General features: G+C 37.8%; 1 protein-coding gene across 14 annotated transcripts in view; it reads right to left on the reverse strand.

Moving 5' to 3' along the window:
• The window catches only part of FOXP2 (forkhead box P2), a 250247-nt gene that overhangs the window by 165604 nt on the left and 66583 nt on the right, over window positions 1-18060 (reverse strand). The window lies entirely within an intron of this gene.

Below are 18060 nucleotides of genomic sequence, written 5' to 3' on the forward strand. Positions count from 1 at the left end.
TTCTTTGTGGGTTTTAATTCCCTACAATTTATTTTCCACGGTATTTACTAAGGTTTCCCTACATTTTCCACTTTCCCAACACTTTGCTTTTTTTTACACATGCTCTGATCTGTCTGGTTTTCCTCAGCTCAAATCCACCACATTTTATGTGAAAACCTCAGTAAATATGTTGGGTTTTTGTGAAAACGCCCCTTTCTGAGACCATGCCCCCTTCTTTCTGAGACCACGCCCTGGGTTTTCTTAGCAAAATGGAGAGTTAGTCGGGGTTTTTGCAATTCTGGCGCAAATTCTGGCTCAAAATCTGGCGCAGACAGAATTTCTGGTGCAATGCGACAGAATCTGGCGCACAACCCGACAAAACATGTTGGGTTTGCAATAGTAAATGAGGGCCAGTATATACAACTCCTGACACAGTATCCGGATATCTTGTTTTCTTTTTCTAGGCAATGAATCATGTGACACACATTGTGGTATATATTTAGCCATGAAGAGAGCTAAGGACACATCTATACTTCACCACTGATGAATGAAAAAACAGCATATACTGTACTTCTGGTAAGCTTTTAAAACATCTCAACTATTATGTCTGAATACAGTCCAGAAAACCTTTTACTCTTTATTGCTGGATGTCCTTATAGCTCCATATATTTAAGAAGCCGATACAGAGTAGACACAAGTTTAGTGTTCTCCCTCTCAACTGTAAATGATGACAATTATTTGCTTGTTACTGCTGCATACCTCTATCTTGCTTTACTCCTTTGCTCTCTGCATTGTGAAAGCATGTTGTGGGGAGCAGATAGTTCCCACACATGTTGTATTACTATGGACCGAGAATGGTGTCATCTCAGGAGCTGTACCTGTGCTATATGCAGTGGGTGTCAGCTGTAGCATGCACCTGACACCCTGCTGCAACAAGTGGAATCAAATTAACTTCAATGCTGCCTGCAAACTACTTCAGATGCCATAGGCAATGTTGGCTGTGGCATCATGAGGTTAGAAATAGGCTGTGATAGACGGCCTGTCTGTGTCTGAGTACATTGTAATACAGAAGTAGTAATGTAATGTATTATAAAAGTGCATATAGAATTACATGTTCAAGTTACATTACATTACATTTTTTCCTAAATGTTCCTAAAAAATAGAAGAATCCAAGTCAAACAACAACACTTTTTGTGTTATATAGTTTGTTAGATAAAAGCCCTTAATTTTTAGAAAATAATTAATGCTTAATGAGGCTATACTTAATTGGTATTTACCTGTACAAAAACTTGAACATACTATTTATACTGCACAATGCACACCATAAAAATGACAATAAAACTTAGAAAAATGCAAAACTTGTTGGTTTTTAACTCTCTCCAAAAAGGGAATAAAAAGTAATAAAAATAAAATAAAATAACTCATACATGCTTTATTATGTTATCAATAAAATTGCCTTATGTAAAACCTCATACAGCTGTGTTGACAGAAAAAAAAATTGCCAAGATGCAGAGATGAGAAAAACAACGACAAAAAAATAAATAAATAAATTGACAGGTTCTTTAACCCCTAACAATATATGAGTAAATTTAAGGGGTACTCCGGTGAAAACCTTTTTTCTTTTAAATCAACTGGTGGCAGAAAGTTAAACATATTTGTAAATTACTTCTATTAAAAAATCTTAATCCTTCCATTACTTATTAGCTGCTGAATGTTACATAGGAGATTCCTTTCTTTTTGGAACACTGCCGCTAATAAGTACAGGAAGGATTAAGATTTTTTGATAGAAGTAATTTACAAATATGTTTAACTTTCTGTCACCAGTTGATTTAAAAGAAAAAAGGTTTTCACCGGAGTACCCCTTTAAATTTATACAAATCGATTGTACCCACATTTTACAAAATGAAAGGATTTCAGCAAATCCGGACATTGATTTGTTTTGCATCACTACAAATAGTGGCCATGCTGTCTGACTGCTGTTTTAGACATAAGAAAGTAGGATCACATGACCTCAGACAGCATTCCTGCAGCAGGCTTCCCTAAAATGCCTTGCAGGCAGCTCTTCCTGCAGCACAGCCAATCATGAGGGGCTATAGGTGGGAGTCAGAGATTCACAGGGATGATTCAGTGGATGAGTCAAAGCCACTATAAAGCAGCCCAACCAGGAAATGCTGCTGTTTTGTAGGGATAGATATGTGACAGAGAGGACCTCAAGCAGAAAGTAAGGTATAGAATAAATAGAAAGATAATGGATTGATGTTAGCCCAGTGAGCGTGTTTCACAATAAGAATAGCAGACAGATCTATAAGTAGATTTTGGATATAGATAGGAGTCATGGAGTCTCCGTGTGTTACTTCTTCAGGCAGACACAGGAAGGCACCCTTAGCTGTACCTATACAGTTTAGGAATCAACACTCTATCATATCACATAATTCAGTTTTGCATTTATCTAATTGGTAATAGTTAAAAAATGGTGTATAGTTCTATTTCAACTTGCCAAGCAGCAAGTATTTATACAGTACTATTAGTTAGACATCAGTCTGTGCTCAAGTGACAATTGTTTTCCAGTTGAAATCCTGGTGCTCAAAGTATGTGCTGATAGAAATATCACTCATTATTTCCATATGTCTAATTGCTAATATTGCCACTAGAAATTGAAATATAGTTTTGCATCAATCATATACAGCAGTACCTTTGTCATCAGTCTGTATCCAAACTACAACAACTACTACACTAATAATAATAATAATGATAGTGTGTATTTATATTATGCCATCATATTATACATCATATTCCACGCTTTAATGAAACTATTAAAATGTTCTCCATTATATTATGCCCTCAGCTTTTGTGCAATTTTTTTAAATCTAAATTTTATTAAAATTAAAATCTTGTTAATAGCTGCAGCTACCTATATACAACCACACATCTCCTGCCTTGTCCTCATGTTCCATACTCCACTACTGCTACTGCTTTCCCTGCAGTCACTACTATCCCTGCTGCTTCTACAACTAACACTGCCCACATAGCAACATATCCTGTCTTATATATCATGTTTATACTGTACTACAGCTGCTGCCATTTTCACAGCTACACATCCTACACATCTGCTGCCATTTTCACAGCTACTACCCCTGATGCCAATACTACACATCTGCTGCCTTGTCTATGTTGTGATGCTCCTGAAACTCTACCCGCGAAAGGTAAGAGTGGGTGCTACCAATGGCTACCATCTATGTACTCTATGTAATCAATACATCTTGCTGTCACTTTTAACATTACTAATGCTCTCTTGGAATTAAAGAGCTTGAAAGGGGTTGGATAGAAACTCTTAAAATGTCATACACAACTTTTCAGAACAATAAAGGCACTTTTGAATCTTAATCTGCCTCCAAATCGATCACATCAAATGTCCAAATCAGAAAAAAAAAATTCTGGAAATTCAAACAGCTCATCCCTGACCACCATAGGCAATTTTGGTCTTTAAAATGATGATTTTATTTACTTAAATGATGCAGTCAGCACATAAGGACTTTATGGCTAGGATTGGCGATCACTATGATGTACATGTAGGGCATTTTTCAGGAACTTTTTCTACTTGCATCATAGGTCAGCAAGGTATTGAATATAAAATTTTCAACTGAGCACTAATGTTTCTCCATTGCTACAGAGGCCATGAGAAAAGTGTCCTGTCCTGTTCATGGGCTTTTTGCCTTCTACATTCCACCTTAGGAGTGCACTATAATTTTACCCCAGGCAAAGAAAATAGCCCTTATAAATGTATTATATTTAAAAATAATAATAATAATGATAATAATAAAAACTTTTATATTGTAAAATATTATCCTTCTAAAAGACAAAAAATAATCATTGCACAACATGTACAAAAAGGGCCATTTTCCATTTTACTCTCTCAGTGCTTGTTTTATTGTTATTTCTTTTTGTTGTTTATCAGATTCAGCAATGACCTCAACAACTATTTATTTTCTGTTGCTAATTAATTGGGCTTTTACTTCAAGATTTTAATATAAGTCTAACATATTTCTTAGCTGGTAACAATACCAATGATTTTCTGTTTGCTTAAACTTTTCTACAATTAATTCTATTTCTACCTTTGTTCTTGAAATGAGTGAATACCAGAAAGATTGTAAATGCAGCTCTACAGGGGAAGTGCTGATTAAACTGACCTCTGACCTCTTTATTTTCTGCATTGAACATTTAATCTATGTTTCAATGCTGCATGATATTTGCCCCCTGCAAGTCACTCCATTATTCTCATTGTATTCAAAATAGTATAAGAAAAAAACATTAGAGGAAATTATTTGTATTCTCTTGTTATAAAAAAAATAAAAAATAAAAATCTGTGTGTTACCAGGAAACTGAGTATTTATACAGGTCAATCTAGAACAGCAATTTTCTATTGTAATATAGTTAGCATTACATATACTGTCAGTCTTAATGTTTATATATAGGTTCCTCACAGGAGAGCCTAATCTAACTAAATAACAGTAATGTACAACCCATAAAAATGCTAATTGAGAACATCATCTATAAGCATGAAAGTCAAGACAGATGTATTCCAACATGAAGATGCACAGGCAGAGGGAGTAGAGCATTGTGTTCAACAGGTGATTGCTCTTGAAAGCCGTGTTAAGCTGGCTGCATAGCTTGTCCGTATAAATATCCAACTAAGCCTCCTGCTCGGAAGGTAAAAATAATTCCACCATTCTGGCTTCATACCGAGGGTCTTGGAATGGGGTTACCTAGTACTCATCTCCTTTCCTCATACGTGCAATACACCCGTGGCATGGTGGACTTAGCAGCGGCAGCTGTAGCCACTAGACTACAGGCATTAGTGGACTAGTGGTAGCTTTAGCCAGTGGACAACAGTCATTGGTGAGCTAGTGATACTTCTAGCCAGGCATTGTCATGCATCTCCACGTTCTTACATAGAGCCTTCATTTCTAAATTCGGACCCTGGCTTTGCTTTCCCTTCTTTTTGTAGAGAAAGCACTGTGCCTGTTTTTTTTGCATCTGGTAAGACAGAAAATTATTTCCACACAGCCATATACCATAAAGAGATAGGTACACCATCCTCCTGACTGTACCCCTCCTCTGGAAAGATTTTTTTCTAAAGTGGCACATGCAGCAGCATCACAGTAATCTGCTCCTGAGGTGATTAGACCAATAGGCCTGCTGAACTCCTCATCATAAAACTTCTCCTCCTCATTCCCTCCATTTCTATCGTATAAACTTATGTCTGATCATGGCCCTTATAATTTCACCACCACAGCCACCACCATTCCCTCTAGTGCTATTCTCATCCACTGCTTTCACCTCCACCCCCTCTGCAACACACTCCAAAGGCTGACAACTGTGACACAACTCCTCCCTTCTGCTCAGTACTGGGGGGAAGCAAAGACAGAGATAATGGAATAGATCATCCATGGATGGACCATTTCCCCATGCCATGTAACAGCAGACGATAAAGCCACCAGTATTCTTACTGGCAGAGGACATGGCAGGGGTGCTTTGTCCTTTACCAAGTACAAAAACTCTTTTACCAGACATATTTTTTTATTTAATTAAAAAAAGCTTTGGAGGTCTTTGTTTTTGGGGTGATTTGTCACTCACCTACAAGTCAACTTTTAGTCTCATCTAAACCCAGAAAATACATGTAGTTGAGCCTTACATATTTATGCTGAAATATAGGTCAGCCCACTGCTTTGGTGGCTGACAAAGTGATTGGTTCAATTGTGAAATGCCTTGCATGTTTGTAATAAATATATGGAATATTACACGGAGTGCTATCATCCTATTTTCTCCTCATCTGACCTGAACTGGTAATTCGATAAAGAGCTGGAGGAACTAACTGTAGCTTTCTCTCATCCCAATGGCGGCCACAATGCAGTGAATGGGGCTTTTTTAGTCTCTTAAACTTGTCCATATTGCTGTGTCCTATTGGCCTGGGAGGTGTGTGACACATAAATGCAAGCAATGATTAAATAGCCTGGGGTCATGTGATCTTGCTGCTAGCTTCAAGGTATGCCAGGCTAGACTGAGGTCATATTATCTCAGTGTTCCCAGTACTTCCTCCTTTTATTTTGTCAAAAACGCCATGTGTTCCTCTCCCCCTTCTGCTGTTATTACCGTCATTGCCAGGTTTGTGCGAGCCAAACTGTATGACAGTTTGGGTAGCTGCTGTCTCCCAAAATTCGGACCAAGGCCGGATTTGCTTGGTTCGCCTTGCTCATCTCTATTATGGACGCTATATTATTACATAGAGCTAGATGATACAAACATATATACTTTATGATAGAGAAACTGCCACATATCTAAACATAGCCTACATTAAAGTGGCCTGTTTGGGGGGCTGTGGGTGTCCCTTGTGTACTGGATCTAGCGTGTGTATGGAGGAATTGGAAGAAATAGTTGGCATCAGAATGAGCCTGATATTTGCCTTAGACAGATAGCAACCATCTTGCATTTCTCATTATGGGCTGTAATTGACTGCTATCTGTATGAGGGAAAAAATCAGGCATGTTTTTTTCTTACACAGATTGATAAATCATGTGCACCATAATTCCTAGTAGGACATTTCATTTACTTTTTTTTTAAGTGATAAGATATATATGGTCAAACACATGACTTAAAGGGGTACTCCACCTCTAGACATCTTATCCCCTATCCAAAGGATAGGGGATAAGATGTCTGATCGCGGGGGTCCCGCCGCTGGGGATCCCCGCAATATTCCATGCGGCACCCACCTGTTTCTTGTCTTGAAGCGCTGGAGGGTCTGGGTTGCCCCCACGGGAACGGAAGTCCGTGACGTCACGACTCCGCCCCCGTGTGATGTCACGCCCTGTCCCCTCAATGCAAGTCTATGGGAGGGGGTGTGACGGCCGTCCAGCGCTTCCGGACAAGAAACAGGTGGGTGCCGCATGCAATATTGCGGGGGTCCCCAGCGGGGGGCCCCGTGCGATCAGACATCTTATCCCCTATCCTTTGGATAGGGGATAAGATGTGTAGGGGTGGAGTACCCCTTTAAAGTTGTAAAAAAATTTGAACATGCTTTCACTTGCTTTATATTACATTTGCATTTTGGTTCTCTGTCCTTCTGCTTTTAAACAGTTGATGAATCATAAATAGTGCACATTTATTATGGCATCATTCATGCTAAAACACTGCAAATTTTAGAGAAATGTTCTTCTAATATAAAAAAAAACAGTATAATTCAGCAGAAATAGGTAAAAATGATAACAGAATCCAGATAGTGTCTAGTATCCATGACAACAGTTGCTTTGACAAGATGTGCATATGGCATTACACTGCCAGCTGGTGTGAACAATGTTTGAACTACTGCATTGAGATGCTGAGCAAACAGAAAAAGTTGCCACGTCTTAACCCTCGGGGAAGGCAGTCATCCCCTGATCAATTATGAAAAGACAGAGAGAGGTCTGCTACAGTCTGCTCCAAGCAAGTTTTTCAGTGAAAGCAGGCAGACAGTAAAAACCAAAGTAAACAAAATGAATGCACTGGCTCTATCTCCTTACAACATTGATTTGCCTTCCCACGTAAGCCTTTGGTATACTTTTGTATAACATACTTTTAACAGTAGGAGACTTTCCCACAACAATCATGTCATTGTCTCTCCGAATTCTCAAGTAATTGCAGGTCAGTTTTCAAATTTCATTGACACATTCCATTACTCAGTTCAACAAAAATACGACACATCCCGAAAGTACAATAAACACAATTAGTAATGAAGTACCATGGATTCTGCAATCCAAATCATAATAAATGTTGGCATTTTAGGAAAAGAAAACAAGGTAGAGGGATATGCTGGGGTATTGAAAAGCAATTATTTCCAGACATAATACTTGTTCTCATTCTGGCCAACAGTTAGAAACAGATTTTTAATTTAGATGGTCAAAGAATAATAAGTTCTGAACTGCGCTTTGTAAGTCAAACTTTACAGTCTTTTTATTGTATACATTAACTTGCTTTCTACTGTCTGCAAGTAGATACTGCAGTAGGATTCATATGTTCAGCACTTCATTTGTAAAACAAAGCATTGCTTTACTCCAAAAATCATGGTTCCTAAAATGAAGGATTTTCCTGATGGAAAAATGTGATGCGCCGAATGCTGTTAGCTTTGTTAGTAACTATAGTAAATGCATACACAAAGCTAATATTTTTTACTATTGTACGGATTTATACAAAACTTGTTTTTATAGATTTTTGCTAGGTTAATAAAAGAACAACATATAGTATATGCTATGATTTGCTGTAATAGGCTAATGGTGTAAACCATCCAGGCTAGACACTACCTCATAGTCATATGGATATCTTTTTATAAAATCCTATGTTACCAAAATAAATTATTAAAGTTTTCTGTGTTTTTTTTTTTAATAACAATTGCTAGACTATAATACTACTGATGTTATTGTCCTGGTGCTAGTTTGTCCAAGAGTGGGGGATTGCCAAAATGCACTGCAAATAGGAAGAAGGAGACTAAAGAAGAGACATGGCATCAGAAGTATCAAGGTGGAAAGATTAAAGGGGCACTCCCGTGGAAAAATTTTTTTTATTTTTTTTATATCAACTGGTGCCAGAAAGTTAAACAGATTTGTAAATTACTTCTATTAAAAAATCTTAATCCTTCCAGTACTTATTAGCTGCTAAATACTACAGAGGAAATTGTTTTCTTTTTCGAACACAGAGTTCTCTGCTGACATCATGACCACAGTGCTCTCTGCTGACCTCTGCTGTCCATTTTAGGAACTGACCAGAGCAGCATATGTTTGCTATGGGGATTTTCTCCTATTCTGGACAGTTCTTAAAATGGACAGACATGTCAGCAGAGAGCTCTGTGTTCCAAAAAGAAAACAATTGCCTCTGTAGTATTTAGCAGCTAAAAAGTACAGGAAGGATTAAGATTTTTTTAATAGAAGTAATTTACAAATCTGTTTAACTTTCTGGCACCAGTTGATAAAAAAAAAAAAAGTTTTCCATAGGAGTACCCATGTTTCTCTTGGTATTTTTGCTCCATCAAGAGAAGTAAACATGATCGTATCTTGGCCCCCATCTTGAATCTTCAAATCATTCCCTTAACATCACACTATTCTATATCTACAAAATTGTAATCTTTTAGTTTAGTTTAAACATTGTGGGGGCCTAGATTAATGCTGTATGTTTTTAGTTGCCCATGTCAACCAATCAGAGCACAGCTTTGTTAAAGTTGGTTGGTTAAATGTATTCTCTCTCTCCTATTGTTTTGAAACTTTTACACAAATTTATAAACAATAGATGACCGTACTGTTAGGGCCCATTCACACTAGTGGCGGAGATTCTGTCTGTAAAAGATGCTGGAAAACATCAGTGCTAGGACTGCTAGGACCACGCAGAATTCTGCTGAAAGAACGAACATGTTTACTCTTTTGTCAAAGTCCAAAATTTTAATTTTCATAGCAGAAATTCTGTAGTTTGAACGGTGCAGCAGAATGGCATTGAAAACAATGGGAATCTGCTGCACTGGAATTTCCATGCGGAATTTCTTCTCTCAAACATTCCATAATGTTAATGGGCAAAAAGCCAACAAGTTTGTTTCAGTATTCGACCTTAATATTATTGTAAATGATCTAATTTATGAATATCATGTGAATTATTTGGGGTCAAACTCCAGACACCAAACTAGACAATAATCACATAATAGGTGTAAAAGAAAATAAGAAATAGATGTCTGGGGGGATTAAAATACTGAATTACATTGCCACTATTTAGCCAGGAAACACTGAATCCAGCTTCTCTGCCACATTACACTGCACCTCTCTACTTCAGCTATGCTGGAATAAAATACAATCAAACCGCCATCCTGAAACTATAATGACAACATTTATTTCTTCATACTTTGAAATGTCTGTCTTAAATATGTAACGTTTAAACGGCTGGTTGTAAACACAGCAGGTAAAGCAACCATTTTAGGAGATCAAAGATGATATAAGCTCATACTGGAAAATCACTCAGACATGATGTCTGTTATAGTCATTTCATAGCTCATGCTACAATTTCCCCATAGCTGGTGCATCATTTTATTTTTTACATCTGGTAATTCACATATTTATTGTTCCCCGAAATAGACTGTTATTGTGGCTAATGAAAACTGTGAAGATCACATGCTCAGAGTGTGACACATTTCTATCAGTTTCTTTGTAATCATTAAATCAATGAGCATTTGTATAAACCGACAAAATAAAAATAAAACATTAGCCTGAAAAGCATAAGGTCTCTACTTTTCACTTGTACTGAGCATTAACGCAAATTTCATGGACCATTTAAATGAGGCTAGAAAAATTAAAGGATAAGGAGGGGTCTCCTGCAGCACCCCAAGTCATCACTGCACGGAGCTAGGTTTGCTCATGCTACAGAGGCCGGAGTATCTTGACGTCACGGCTCTGCACCCTCGTGACATCACACTCCACCCCCTCAATGCAAGTATAAGGGAGGGGACATGACGGCCACCACGCCCCCTCCCATAGGCTTGCATTGAGAGGGAAGAGTGTGACTCTCTTGAGCTGGCCGCCATCTTCACATTATATGAACAGAGAAGAAAGTCCAGCGCCAATGGGGAAGTGGATAAAATTCACAGGCTTTATTGATTCGTTGAGGCAAAAACTCTGCTTGATGCGTTTCGTGGTTTATTGCAAGACCACACTAAAATTAGTTTTACACTCGTGGCTGTAAATGTTGGCACCCCTGAAATTTCTCAAGAAAATTAAGTATCTCTCACAGAAAAGGATTGCAGTAACACATGTTTTGCTATACACATGTTTATTCCCTTTGTGTGTATTGGAACTAAAAAAAAAAAATGGGAAGAAAAAAAGAAAATTGGACATAATGTCACACCAAACTCCAAAAATGGGCTCAAAAAAATTATTGGCACCCTTAAAGGGGTACTCCGCCCCTGCCATCTTATCCCCTATCCAAAGGATATGGGAAAAAATGTTAGATCGCCGCGGTCCCGCTGCTGGGGACCCCGGGGAGCGCCGCTGCGGCCCCCCACCATCATTACTGCACAGAGCGAGTTCGCTCTGTGCGCAATGACGGGCAATACAGGGGCCAGAGCAGCTTGATGTCATGGCTCCGCCCCTCATGACATCACGGCCCGTCCCCTTAATGCAAGTCTATGGCAGGGGGCATGACGACCGCCACGCCCCCTCCCATAGACTTGTATTGACGGGGGCGGGCCGTGACGTCACGAGGGGTGGAGCCGTGATGTCACGAGGGGTGGAGTGATGACGTAACGATGCTCCGACCCCTGTATTGCCCATCCTTACATGCAGAGCGATCTCGCTATGCAAAGTAATGATAGCGGGGGGCTGCAGCAGCAATCTCCGGGGTCCCCAGCAGCGGGACCGTGGCGATCTAACATTTTATCCCCTATCCTTTGAATAGGGGGATAAGATGTCTAGGGACGGAGTACCCTTTTAACATAATATTTGGTTGCACACCCTTTGAAAAAAATAACCAAAATCAGTCGCTTCCTATAACCATCAATAAGCTTCTTACATCTCTCAGCCGGAATGTTGGACCACTCTTCCCTTGCAAACTGCTCTAGGTCTCTCTTATTGGAAGAACAGGTTTTCCCAACAACAATTTTAAGATCTCTCCACATGTATTTAATGTAATGGGATTTAGATCTGGACTCATTGCTGACCACTTCAGAAATCTCCAGCGCTTTGTTGCCATCCATTTCTGGGGGCTTTTTGATGTATGTTTGGGGTCATTGTACTGCTGGAAGAACCAAAATCTCAGATGCAAACCCAGCTTTCTGACACAGGGTTGTACAGTGCAACCAAAAATCCGTTGGTATTCCTCAGATTTCATGATGCCTTGCATACATTCAAGGCACCCAGTTCCAGAGGCAGCAAAACGATCCCAAAATTTTGTTGAACCTCCACCATATTTCACTGTAGTACTGTGTTCTTTTCTGTAGGCCTCATTCCATTGTCGGGAAACAGTAGAATGATGTGCTTTACCAAAAAGCTCTATCTTGGTCTCATCTGTCCACAAGATGTTTTCCCAGAAGGATTTTGGCTTACTCAAGTTCATTTTGGCAAAATGTAGTCTTGCATTTTGATGTCTCTGTTTCAGTAGTGGGGTCCTCCTGGGTCTCCTGCCATAGTGTTTCATTTCATTTAAGTGTCAACGGATAGTTTGCGCTGACACTGATGCACCCTGAGCCTGCAGGACAGCTTTAATATCTTTGGAACTTGTTTGGGGCTGCTTATCCACCATCCAAACTATCCTGCGTTGACACCTTTCATCAATTTTTCTCTTCCATCCATGCCCAGGAAGATTAGCTACAGTGCCATGGGTTGCAAGCTTCTTGATAATGTTGCTCACTATGGACAAAGGCAAATATAAATCTCTGGAGATGGACGTGTAACCTTGAGATTGTTGATATTTTTCCACAATTTTTGTTCTTAAGTCCTCTTCTCCTCTTTCTGTTGTCCATGCATAGTCTTGCACAAACAATGCAAAGACTAACTGTACTCCTCTCCTTTTTATCTGCTTTCAGGTGTGATTTTTATATTGCTCACACCTGTTACTTGCCCCAGGTTAGTTTAAAGGAGCATCACATGCTTGAAACTATCTTATTTTTCCACAATTTTGAAAGGGTGCCAATAATTTTTTCCATCCCATTTTGGGAGTTTGGTGTGATATTATGTCCAATTTGCTTTTTTTTCCTCCCTTTTTTTGTTTAGTTCCAATACACGCAAAGGGAATAAACATGTGTATAGCAAAAATGTGTTACTGAAATCCTTTTTTGTGAGAAATACTTCATTTTCTTGAAAAATTTCAGGGGTGCCGTAACTGTAAAAGTATGATATATCCATATGTAATTTTTCCCTTCATTGCTGCTAATTTGCACATGTAATTCCAAAATGCCAGAATTATATGAATGAACTGGTAGTAATATAGTTGTAAGTAAGCAGTACATTTTACCTTTTCATATCAGAATGTGTTTTAAAGGGGTACTCCAGATTAGAACTTAAAAAAAATTAAAAATCTTGCCCAGAATGCCATCAGAATGCTGGGGCTGGTAGGTCCATAGCTGTTATGGGCCAACATGCCTCTCACCCCAATGACACACAGGGCTACTTGGCTGGCAGTACTCTTGTATGTGCAGTCTGTCACTGTAGTTTTTGAAGCACATGCAGACTGCACACACTGGGCTGCCAGAGCATGCAACAATATAAAAAAAAACTAAAATGCCACTACAGTGTGAAAAAACACCACAAATAAAAATGTCAGGAAGAAAGGCCTTTCATATTTCCCTATAGACTCCCAATTAACAGCTGGCTGTAGTGTTGTTGCCCCCCAAAAATTCCAGCATTGACTATGGCTTTCTTGGCATTTTTGGACACTGTGTTTGTTTCTACCATGGCACTATTATGAACAGAGCCTAAGTTTGCTACATTTAAAAACAGAAACTGTCAGTATAGAAATGTAAATAAAAATGAAATTTATTGTCAGTAAAATGAATAGTAGATAGATTAGGAAACAGAAAATGATGTGTAGGACAAAACTATTTGGAGACATATCAAATCCTCTTTTGGGTATTTCCCTGCTTAGGTCTTCAAAATGTGCAGATCTACTTGAACAAATGTTAAGTTCTTCAGTAGTTTTGTGGAGGCATCAACATTGTCTTAGTGTTATCATTACCTTCTCTTCTTATATCGTTTCTGATCAGAATAATGAAGGGACGCAGCCCACTGACAGTAGAGCAGATGCAATGATTATGTCTTTCTTGGGAATCATAGATCTCACAACATCTGCTTGTCATTTGTTTGAAGGAGCTGGGAGTTGTGCCCTGGTACCCTGTGACAGAAAGGCTGCCCAAGAGAATAAATCAAGTGCTGTAGCCATTTTGAAGCTAAGTGTGGGTGTACCTAATGAAATGTAGATTATTAACCATAGAGAATAACTGGAGATATTAGAGAGACATTACTTGTAAGTAACCTTGCTTAATGTCTGAAGAGGTGTTCAGTTTATTTATAAGAAATACTACCATAGCAAATAAAATAAAAAAGCTACACAAAAGCACCAAACGGTTGTTCATGAGCAAGAGAGATGTGGTTGTAAATGTGCTTGTTTTTACAACCCATAATACCACATTCTCTTTATATAACCACGTTTAATGCAATCAGTGATATTAAATGGTTATTTAAAAAGAGCAATGAAAGGAAAGAACTGTTTTATAGGGAAGCAGAAATGACTATATTTATTTGTAATATAAATACACACAAATTATTAATAGCGTCACATTTAGGAATACTGCATGGAGTTTTATTTTAAATAACATACTTAAAAATAACTCATTATCCCTTTCACTGCCCGAGGGTTTTCTGGCAGTGCAGGATTTTTTACGTTAAAAAAGCATTCGGTAAAGTAAAGAAAACTTTATTTTGAACTGTATCATTTGACTACTTTACTCCATTAAACAGTAAATACACATACTTGTTAAGACACAGAGTCTATATGCTTTAGCCCTAAAATATGATAGTTTAACCCAGCAGCCTGTTGCATTTAACCAGTAAAATGAAAAATGACATCTACGCCCATTAATATCTACAATGTATAAACAGCACAGCATGACACATTCTTGAGAGCTGAAGGCTACAAAATCTCTCTGTAACATAAATAACAAAGCACTCAGAAGTATATTGATGTTGATATTCATCTCTGAGAAAAACATTGCTGCCTAGGCTTCTTATGAAAATAGATGCAGCCCAAATGGATCTCCTGTAATTGGTTTCAGATAGCAAGGTCAGAGGAAATATGATACAAGAAACTATTATGTGGAACAGGAGGAACAAGAATGTTTACACAGGCCCTCCCCCATTTAACAGGCTAGAGGTACCAATACCATATGCTCTTGAAAGATAACTAGCCCTAAAATGAGGACAACATGTACTGTAATTTTCCCTAATCTAAATTAGCTGCCTATAACAGTATAAATTACTTATTTATTTATTTTATTTCTCAACTGTCAGATGCTATAGTATAGTTTATCAAAGGATGCTAGAAAAAAATGTCTATGGCCCAAACTATTGATTCACAATAGTTCGTTTTTCCTGTAAGGCATGGTTGTAGGCAAATGCACTTTTTATTTTTTTTTATATATTTTTTTAAACCAGCTAAAGTTATGATTAAGCTATTGAGAGTATGTAATACATTATGTCAATAGGCTTATTATATGATCACAATGAATACTAGTTTACTGTTTAAGGGGTACCTGCCAGCCCTATGGCCAGACTATGTTTACACTTGGGAATTCAAACGCGCCTTTGAATTGATTATTTTTTACTGTTGATTTGTTTTCTGCATTCAAAAGGAGTCAACTTCCTAACCAGACAATAACCATTTGCTACCATTTAGCTGCTATTCAGAGACAGATAAGCCCATCAGATGGATTAGAAATAGCAACAGGGAGGGCAAAGGACCACACCTTAATTAAGTTTGTGATCGTGGGGGAGAGAAACCTTGGAGGACAGCTCAACACAGGCTAGAGAAAAAGCAGTGAACATACAAAAGATAGTTTGTAGGGGAGAATCATATAGGCTATGTACAAGTATAGAAAGAAAATAAAGCCAATTGTGCTTTGTAAGGACATCATTCATATTACCACAAAATCTACGGCATAGTTGAAAAGAATTATTTGTGGAGCAAAATTGAAAAATAAATGCAATCCTCCATGTTTTGGGGGGTTTCACTTTTAAGCAGTGCTCTCTGATTTACTAAGAGTACTGGGTTTTTATTAGTGTGGAATGTTTTTTTCAGTCTAGCAGGATTCCACTCTATTTACTATGGGGATTTACAGATTCACGGGTCAGGAAAGTTGGTGGAAAATTTGAACCATTTATTCACAGGATTAAAAGCCATTTTGTGAATTCAATAGTAAATAGGTTGGGTTGTGAGAATACGCCCTTTTTTCAGATGGCCACACCCCATTACTGATTTACCACGCAATGTGGCACAGTGTGTCCCAAAAAATCACACAACCCAGAAGCAGGTTGGGTTTACAATAGTAAATCAGAACCAACATTTTTTTTTAAATATATTACTTTTTGTAGATAAATGAGTATAATTAAAATTGCTCTCTTCTGACCCCTACATTTTTTTTCTGTATCTGGGTCTGTATGATCTGAAGTTTTTATAATTTTTCTGGGATATCATGTGAAATAACGCACATCTGGGGTTTGGTATTTTTTTATGCTTAGGCCATTCATCATACAGGATATAATAATGTTATATTTTAATAGTTCAGAAAATTCTTCATGCAGCAATACCAAATATATTTTGTTTTTACTATATTTACATATTTATATATGGAAAATGGGAAAATGAGGTGATTTTAACTTTTCATATTGAAAGAGGTTAATGTGTATGGGTTAAACTTGTATTCATTTTTCTTTACACTTTATTAATCCCTTAGGATACTTGTGGAATCATTAGATCATTCATACAGATCAATGCATATCCATTGAATTGCATTGATCTGTGTGCTCTGCACTCTATTTATATATTCAATAGAAGATCCCAGGCATGGATAGAAGAGAGGTAAGCCCTCTGGCTACCTTAACAGTGGAAGTCCCTTTACATGCCACTATCAGCTTTGACAGTGGGAATCCAAAGGGTTAATAGCCGTTCACAGTGATCTCCACATGCCGGCTATTACCCGCAACCCTCAACTGTAATCAGCTGGGGGCCACCCAGTATGGTGTGAGCTTGAGTCAAGAATCAGCACCATTGACGCTTAATGGCCCTATGACATATAAACATGGAGCGTTAAAGAGTTAACCTGAATTTCCTAAATATTAGGATCCAAACTTTTTGTGATTTATTTTAAACATGTTTCCTCCCAGCTCCTATACACAAAGTTACCTAAGTGAGGATGCTGTATGCATTGCAGCTCCCACTCACTTCAGTCACTAGGCTTGGTAATTTGCACTGGGCCCATCCAGTTAGTGTACTGTACAGGAGCAGGGACCCCTGCCTTTGACTGGAGTCCCTGCTCCTGCACACAAAAGAAGCAAAGGCAATCAGAGCATTTCTAAATCTGACTCATCATCTGAATCCAAGACAAATCTTACTCTCAGATTTGCAGAATCAGACCTGAAACGAATCTTGAGTTTTGTTCATCTCAATTTAAAGATGGTTTAAAATTCTCCAAATGTGAAATACCACCTCGATAACCTTTAATAGTAGAGGTCTAATATAAATGCATATCAGAGCTTATTTGCGAAAATGTAACCAAAGCTTGATATATCACAAGGAGTAATCTTCAATGTAAAAAGAAATTTACAGTTTGTTCTATATTTTACCTATTAATATTGCCTAGTTGACACACAATCTATAAGAAATTAGACATTCATAGAGAAAAATATCAATTAACCCTATTATTGGGGGCACACTATGGCTCACAGAAAAGAAAAAAAATATTATCTGCATGGCATGGCACTAGACATCTTCAGATAAATGAGTTTGTTTGGATTTTTAAGCCCTGTTGCTTGTGAGCGTGTTCTATCAGACCAGTTAGTAAGCGCTAATAAAATGCTACACAAAGTAGAAATGGAATACAAGACATGTAATCACCTAATTGTCATAAACCAAATTTAACACAGCAATTTCTAAGAGTGAAATTACAAATTTGTAGCAATTGACCTTTCATTGTAACAAGACTAATTGATACAGTAATTAAACAAGTTTTGAAAGAAATACTGGTTAATTACTAGAAAATGGATTTTTTTTTTCCGATTTGTTTCATTGCATTTCTAAATAAGTCTCTGCGATATTTATGACTTCCACTATTAATCTCAAACAAATTCTGCTAGAAACACAGCATGGATATTTTTGTCATAGTAACAGAAATAAAAGTTGCACAATCTGCTGTAGCATTGCCTTAAGAGAAAACACAGTGTATATTTACAGGCATCATTTCCTTCTAAATAACTTTTGTGTAATTATATATCAATCCTCTTGGTTAAATTTTCAAAATAACACAAGATTGAATAA

This window comes from Hyla sarda, chromosome 4 (genome assembly GCF_029499605.1).
Source record: "Hyla sarda isolate aHylSar1 chromosome 4, aHylSar1.hap1, whole genome shotgun sequence".
Lineage (NCBI taxonomy): Eukaryota > Metazoa > Chordata > Amphibia > Anura > Hylidae > Hyla > Hyla sarda.